Source organism: Chiloscyllium plagiosum, chromosome 16 (genome assembly GCF_004010195.1).
Source record: "Chiloscyllium plagiosum isolate BGI_BamShark_2017 chromosome 16, ASM401019v2, whole genome shotgun sequence".
NCBI classification, from domain to species: domain Eukaryota; kingdom Metazoa; phylum Chordata; class Chondrichthyes; order Orectolobiformes; family Hemiscylliidae; genus Chiloscyllium; species Chiloscyllium plagiosum.
In genome coordinates this window covers 11,953,487-11,962,122 of record NC_057725.1, presented here as the reverse complement: position 1 = coordinate 11,962,122, position 8,636 = coordinate 11,953,487, and positions in this window count along the sequence as shown.

The following is an 8,636-nucleotide window of genomic DNA, read 5'->3' as shown; positions in this document are numbered from 1 at the left end:
TGCCACTGACAAAAAGTGTTCTGACCTCCTCTTCACTGTTGTTAATTTCTTCACTTTTTGTGTTCATGACTGGGGAGCTGATTGAATCCATTGGATCGGGTTATGGAGGGGTGGGCAGTGGTCCGAAGGTGTGCTTTACCTGTGAATGGAGAAACTCTGGAGAAGATGTTAACTGCTGGAAGTACCTTTTCATTTCCTCTCTCATTCTTTCCTTGCCAAGGTGGTTATCATATGATGACAGTCACACAATTAACTACACTAAATTGTGTCCGTGTATTTCAGCATTCTTTGAATTCTTGAAGCCTATTATTACTCTGTTCACTATTTGTGACATCATCAAGTTTTATACAATCCATAAACTTCTAAATTGTTCTGCCTAAACAATTCAGTCCATTACAAACAACAATCAATGGTCCTAAAATCAAACCCTCAGGTTATTCATGAACTAGTTTCCTTTAACAAATTGATACCTGGCTAATGTGAAAGTTGTCAGGAAATGTATTTCAAATATCTTGAACAACAAGAAAACAACATGTTTCCTGTGCTTTAGCAATTGAAGAGGCAGTTTCAGTTCAGATTTAAATCCCAAATATTTGTGGGAAATAAATGCGGAATTTTTAAAATATGTTCTCCAAATGTAACTTCTCAAATAAAACAATTGGAATTACAGTGGCAACTTTGGTAGAGATCAACATTCTTTGAATTTGCAATATGAAGGGGGCCAATGAAGTCTTAACAATAATTAACAAAACTGAAACAGCTCAGCCTCAAGTTCTGATATTCTCTAAAATCTTAACAAAACATCAAAATTAAAGTGCACTCTTCTTTTTGAGAACACTCCACATTAAAAACACAGCAGCAAAGATATTTTAATACAACACTCTCATCTGGCTAATTCATGACCACTGACTCAACTGTTTTTCTTAAAACAGGCAATATAGAATTTTAAAACAAATCAGGGGCTCAAGGCACCTCAATCAATTTGTTTTAAGGTTACAAGTTTAATAATTTTAAAAAGGACATAATGTTGTACAATTTCAATGTAAACACAAAATCTGCCCCATTACTTAGCTCACAAAACACATCGAACTGAGATTCTGATTCAAACAAGGCAAAACAGTTACTTAAAAGGATTTTCCAAACCAGTATTTTAACAAACCAAAACTTTTTTAAACATCAAACATTCACAGCATGGCACAATTTACATTGAAACTTTCCTTTTTCAACCCAAGTATTAGTACAACTTAAATTTCAGTGCTTCTCATTTTTTTTTGAGGGCTCTCACTGAAATTACACTTGGAACAAAAGAAAGCCCTCACAGCGGACCACATGGCGCCGCAATCCAAGCCACTCTCTCCCCCAAGAACAAAGACTCACAGAACCTCAAATTTCACCACTAGGGGACTTTAACCGCTTTCTCACTTTACTCCTCATGGGGGCTTGAACCTCAATTAAACACAGAGGACTCAAATCTCAATTGAACAAAGAGGATGCAAATCTCAATATAACACAGAAAGCTCAAATTCCAATTAAACACAGAAAACCTGAAACCCAATAAAACACAGCAAATTCGAACCCCAATTAAGCACAGAAAACTCGAGCCCCAATTACACACAAAGAGCTCAAACCTTGCTTAAACACAGAAAGCTCGAAACTCACTTAAACACAGAGAGTTCGAATCTCACTTAAACACAGAGAGTTCGAACCTCACTTAAACAGCGAGAGCTCGAACCTCACTTAAACACAGCGAGCTTAAACCTCACTTAAACACAGCGAGCTTAAACCTCACTTAAACACAGAGGGCTCAAAACTCACTTAAACACAGAGAGCTTGAACCTCATGTAAACACTGAGAGCTCGAACCTTACTTAAACACAGCGAGCTTAAACCTCACTTAAACACAGAGAGCTCGAACCTCACTGAAACACAGAGGGCTCAAAACTCACTTAAACACAGAGAGCTTGAACCTCATGTAAACACTGAGAGCTCGAACCTTACTTAAACACAGAGGGCTCGAACCTCACTTAAACACAGAGAGCTTGAACCTCGCTGAAACAGAGAGCTCGAGCCTCAGCACAGAGTACTTGAACCTCAAATTAACCCACCCAGTGGACTAGAACCCCAGTACCTTGCAGAGGATTCAAACCTCAATCAAACCCACCCTGGGGACTCAAACCCCAGTACCACACAGAGGATTCAAACCTCAATCAAACCCACCCAGAGGACTCGAACCCCAGTACCACACAGAGGACTCAAACCTCAATCAAACCCACCCAGAGGACTCGAACCCCAGTACTGCGCAGAGGACTCAAACCTCAATCAAACCCACCCAGAGGTCTCGAACCCCAGTACTGCGCAGAGGACTCAAACCTCAATCAAACCCACCCAGGAGATTCGAACCCCAGTACCTTGCAGAGGACACAAACCTCAATCAAACCCACCCAGGGGACCCAAACCCCAGTATTGCGCAGAGGACTCAAACCTCAATCAAATGCACCCAAAGGACTCAAACCCCAGTACTGCGCAGAGGACTTGAACCTCAATCAAACCCCCCTTAGTACAGTGCAGAGGACCTGAACATTTGTCTGTCAGTGCGCTTGCGAAACTGTGTCTCTCGACTGAACTAATTACCGTTCGAGGAATCCATACAATAGAGAGTGACTGAGCAAGGAGACTGAGCAAGGACACAGGAATATCAAGAGGGACCAAGGTTTAAAATCTTTCCTTGTGGGCCTATCCGTCTCGAGACACCGATGTTAAGGGAGGCGGCTGACACCTTCCGGTCTTAACTATTCATTTGGATCCTGCTGACTACACCAATATTGTCATCCCATTTCCCTTTCCCTGTATCAGTCAAAGCAAACTGGTCAGAGACACAGTATAGTTTTACTTCCTTCATCTTTATTCCGGGCCCTGGAGGGACAGAGAATGATCCCCCATGTGCACAGAGATATAAGTTCACAGTCTTCCCTCTTGAACAAAAGCTTCTTAATGAATTATGTAGTCATTTTACAGGGAGGACCATTACAACCAGCAAATATCAATAGGAAAGATTAAGCAATTTGCTGTTACACAATTAATGTTCTTAACTTTAACTGACTTCACATAATGAACACTTTTCACCTTGTTGACCTGACCTTACTTACTGAATTCTTCCAATATTGTGAAATGGCTATACATAATGAATGCTTTTCCACCTTGTTAACCCAGTACCCTTGCCTCCAGCACCCCATTGTTAACTGTAAGTGCTTATCTGATCTGAGTCATGCTCAGCTGAACCTCCTGTTTCACAAAACTCAAAACTTAACTCTTTCCCTACCTGCTCATACCCTATATACATTCTCAAGTCCAGTACTCATTATTCCTGTTACTTTTTCCAAAGTGAATCACCTCATACTTTTCAACATTAAACTCCATTTGCCACATCTTAGCCCAGCTCTGCAGCCAATCTATGTCCCTCTGTAATCTACAATGTCCTTTGTCACTATTCATAACTCTACTGACCTTAGTTTCATCCCATCCACAAATTAGTAAACATATCCTTCTATGCCCACATTCAAGCCATTTTTACAAATAACAAACAGCAGTCTACCCAAAACAGATCCTTGTGGTACACTACTAGTAACTGAACTCTAGGATGAATATTTCACATCAACCACCACCCTCTGTCTTCTTTCAACTAGCCTATTCTGATCTGAGCCACTAAATCACCCCCAATTCCATCATTGCGTATTTTGTGCAGTAGTCTACCATGGGGAACCCTTTCAAATGCCTTACTGAAATCCATATACATGAGTCGCTTTACCCTCATCCACCTTTTTGGTTACCTTCTCAAAGAACGCAATAAGGTTGTGAGGCATGACCTACCCTTCACAAAACCGTGTAGACTATCCCTAATCAACTTATTCCTCAGATGATAATAACTACTATCTCTTATAACCTCTCCAGCAGGTCCCCCACAACCGAAGTAAGGCTCACTGGTCTACAATTACAAGGGATGTCTATATTCCCCTTCTTAAACAAAGGGATAACATTTGCTATCCTCCAGTCTTCTGGCATTATTCCTGTAGACAATGATGACATAAAGATCAAAGCCAAAGGCTTGGCAATCTCCTCCCTGTCTTCCTAGAGAACCCTAGGATAAATCTCATCTAGTCCTGGGGATTTAACTATTTTTACACTTTCCAGAATTGCTAGTACCTCCTCCTTTTGAACCTCAATCCATCTAGTCTAGTAGCCTGTATCTTGTCAACAACATTGTCTTTTTCTTGTGTGAAAACCGACAAAAAGTATTCATTTAATGCTTCCCCTATTGCCTCTGACTACACGCACAACTTCGCACTACTACCCTTGATTGGCCCTAATCTTACTCCAGTCATTCTTTTATTCATGAAATTCCTATAGAAAGCCTTAGGGTTTTCCTTGATCCTATTCACCAATGACTTTCATTCCCCTCCAGGCTCTTCTTAACTCTCTTTAGGTCTTTCCTGGCTAACTTGTAACTCTTAAATGCCCTAACTGAGCAATCACATCTCATCCTAACATAGTTAAAAATCACACAACACCAGGTTATAGTCCAACAGGTTTAATTGAAATCACACTAGCTTTCGGAGCGACGCTCCTTCATCAGGTGAGCGTCGCTCCGAAAGCTAGTGTGCTTCCAATTAAACCTGTTGGACTATAACCTGGTGTTGTGTGATTTTTAACTTTGTACACCCCAGTCCAACACCAGCATCTCCGAATCATCCTAACATAAGCCTTCTTCTTCCTCTTCACAAAAGATTCAACTTCTTTAGTAAACCATGGCTCCCACACTCGACAACTTCCACCCTGCCTGACTGGTACATACTTATCATGGATCCGCAGTAGCTGGTCCTTGAATAAGCGCCACATTTCAACTTTGCAATTGTATCAGAAGTATCAAAACCAATATCACTCACCCAATATAGAGTCATAGAGTCACAGAGATATACAGCAAGGAAACAGACCCTTCAGTCCAACTCGTCTGTGCTGACCAGATTCCTAACCTAATCTAGTCCCATTTGCAAGCACTTGGCCCATATCCCTCTAAACCATTCTTATTCATATACCCATCCAGATGCCTTTTAAATGTTGTAATTTTACCAGCCTCCATCACTTCCTCTGGCAGCTCATTCCATACATGCACCATCCTCTGTATGAAAAGTTGCCCCTTAAATTTTTCCCCTCTCACCCTAAACCTATGCCCTCTAGTTCTGGACTCTCCCAACCCCAGGGAAAAGACCTTGTCTATTTATTCTATCCGTGCCCCTAATGATTTTATGAAGCTCTACAAGGTCATCCCTCAGCTTCTGATGCTCCAGGGAAAACAGCCCCGGCCTGTTCATCCACTTCCTGTAGTTCAAATCCTCCAACCCTGGCAACATGCTTGTTAATCTTTTCTGAACCCTTTCAGGTTTCACAACATCCTTCTGATAGGAGGGAGACCAGAATTGTGCACAAATTTCCAAAAGTGGCTTAACCAATGTCCTGTACAGCCGCAACATCACCTCCCAACTCCTATAATCAATGCTCTGACCAATAAAGGAAAGTATACCAAATGCCTTCTTCACTATCCTACCTACCTTTGAATCCACTTTCAAGGAACTGTGAACCTGCACTACAAGGTCTGTTAGTTCAGCAACACTCCCTAGGACCTTACCATTATGTGTATAAGTCCTGCTCTGATTTGTCTTTTCAAAATGTAGGATTCTCGGTATCCAAGATGGAGGACAGGAAGAATTTCTGGCTGTAACATCTGCTGGAGGTGATTTCCTCGAATTCCAGGAGCAGCAATTACTGTTTTATATTCTGTTGCATTGTTTTGGAAAAAAAAAGTAAAAAAAAACAGCAGTTTTAAAAGGGAGAATAACAGACAAAGGAAGTACATGGTGAGGTCAGTGCAGGAGAAAGAGAGAGAAAGAAACTGACACTGTCATTGCTGTTTGAATTCATGTATCGCTGGACATCAGAGTGCACCTGGGAAAATGAACAAACAGTGAAATTCACAACTGATCTTGGAGGAACTGTTGGGCGAAGTTCACAGCACAGAATCCTTCCGATCGGAAAGATGTTGTGAAACTTGAAAGGTTTCAGAAAAGATTTACAAGGATGTTGCCAGGGTTGGAGGATTTGAGCTATAGGGAGAGGCTGAACAGGCTGGGGCTGTTTTCCCTGGAGCATCGGAAGCTGAGGGGTGACCTTATAAAATCATGAGGGGCATGGATAGGGTAAATAGGTAAAGTCTTTTCCCTGGAGTCAGGGAGTCCAGGGGAAAGATATAAAAAGGACCTAAGGGGCAACGTTTTCACACAGAGGGTGGTACGAGTATGGAATGAGCCGCCAGAGGAAATGGTGGAGGCTGGTACATTTAAGAGGCATTTGGATGGGTATATGAATAGGAAGGTTTTGGAGGAATATGGGCTGGGTGCTGGCAGGTGGGACTAGATTGGGTTGGGATATCTGGTTGGCATGGCCGGGTTGGACCAAAGGGTTTGTTTCCATGCTGTACATCTCTATGACTCTATGACTCTATCTCACCTTTATCTAAATTAAACTCCACCTGCCACTTCAGCCCATTGGCTCATCTGATCAAGATTCTGTTGTAATCCAAGGTAACCTTCTTTGCTGACCACTACACTTTCAATTTTGGTGTCACCTGCAAACTTACTAACTATACCTCCTATGTTTACATCCATATCATTTCTAGAAACCAATTATCTGAACATTGCCAATTGAATGTTTGTAGGATGTTATTATGTACTGCTTGACAGGTGTTTTTTCCTACATGGTAACAGTGAGTACATAACATAAGCACGTCATTTAGTATAAAGTGCTCTGGTGTGTTCCGAGACTGAGAAAAGCCCTCTACAAAAGCAATGTCTTTTTATCTAATAACTTGTTGAACATTCAGCATAATGTAGATGGATTACGATATTGAACTGAAGCCTTGGACTTAAATGTTCATTCATAGATCTTTGTGGTAATACCACTGATTCTTCTTACTTATTAAAGATGTATATTAATTTCATCTTTGTTTCAAATTTTGTGTGCTTTTGGCCTTTGCCATAAACCATCCCTCCCTAAACAGAATGGTAAGGGGATCCAGGATTACAAGGAGAAGGAAAGACAATGGGGTTGAGAAACGTGGCCCAATTCCATTTCCGCATCCACCCCTACTTCAGGAAGTTCATTCAAACTAACCTCGGCTTGAAAAAAAAAATGCCCCTATATCTTTTTTAAATCTCTCTCCTCTCACCATAAAAATGTACACCTTCATCTTGAAGATACTAAAGATGTAATAACATTGCAAAATTCCTCAGTAATCATGGGGCAAAAAGAGGAACGGAACTAAATAGGATAAGTATCAGAGGAAAAGTGCTACAGAAAATAATGGGGCTAAAGACCAATAAGTTCCCTGTACCTAATGGGATACATCATAGGATATTAAATAAAGTAGCTGCAGAGATAGTGGATACATTGGTTACAATCTTCTCGGAATCCTTAGATTCAGAAAAAGTCCTAGAGGATTACAAAACCATCAATGCAACCTCTTTATTTAAAAATGAAAAGAGACAAAGGAACAGTTTACCAGTTAGCTTCATGTCTGTTTTTGGAAAAATGTTACAGTTTGAAAGAAAGGATGTCATAACACATCATTTAGAATTGCACAATATGATCTAGCAAAGTCAGCATGCCTTAATGAAGAGGAAATTATGCCTGGAATTTTACAAGGAGGTAGTAACAACATTACATTTCAGCTGCCAAGTTTTTGCCGACTTACTTAACATGTCTATATCCTTCTCTGTATCATTCTCACCACCTGTCTTCCCATCAATTTTTGAGTCACCACCAAACCTGGTTGTAGTAAATTCAGTTTCTTCATCCAAGTAATTAAATTGAGGAGGTAACAAGCAGGATTAAGAAAGGTGATACAGTGGATGTAGTATATTTGGATTTTCAGAGGTGTTTGATTGGATATCACACATTAGGTTACTGGATAAGACAAGACCTATGATGTTGGGCGTAATATATTTACACAGATATAAAACAGAGAGTTGGGTAAGGGGAGTATTTTCAGAATGTCAATCTGTAACTAGTAATGTGCCACAGGGGTCTGTGCTAGGCCCACAATTATTTACAATATATATTAATAACTTGGATGTGGAAAGTAAACATACTACAGCTGGGTTTGGTGATGACATAAAAATTGATGGGAAGGCCACTGATAAGAATGACACAGAGATTCTGAATGGGGATATAGATAGGTTAAGTGTGTAGGCAGAAACTTGGCAGATGGAATATAATGTGGGAAAATGTGATGTTATGAACTTTGGCAGGAAGAATAGAAGAGCTGAATATTATTAAAATGGAGAAACACTGCAGAAGGTTCCAGAACATAGAGGTTTGGGAGCCCTTGTCTATGAATCACAAGAAAACTAGTATCCAAGTTCAGTGGATAATCAGGAACAATGTAATATTGACTTCTATTTAAAAGGGAATGGAGTATAAAAGTAGGGGAGTTTTGCTAAAAACAAGGCAGTAGTCAGAGCACAGCTGAAAGATGGTGAACAACGTGGTCTCCCTATCTAAGGAAAGGCATACTGGCATTATAGACAG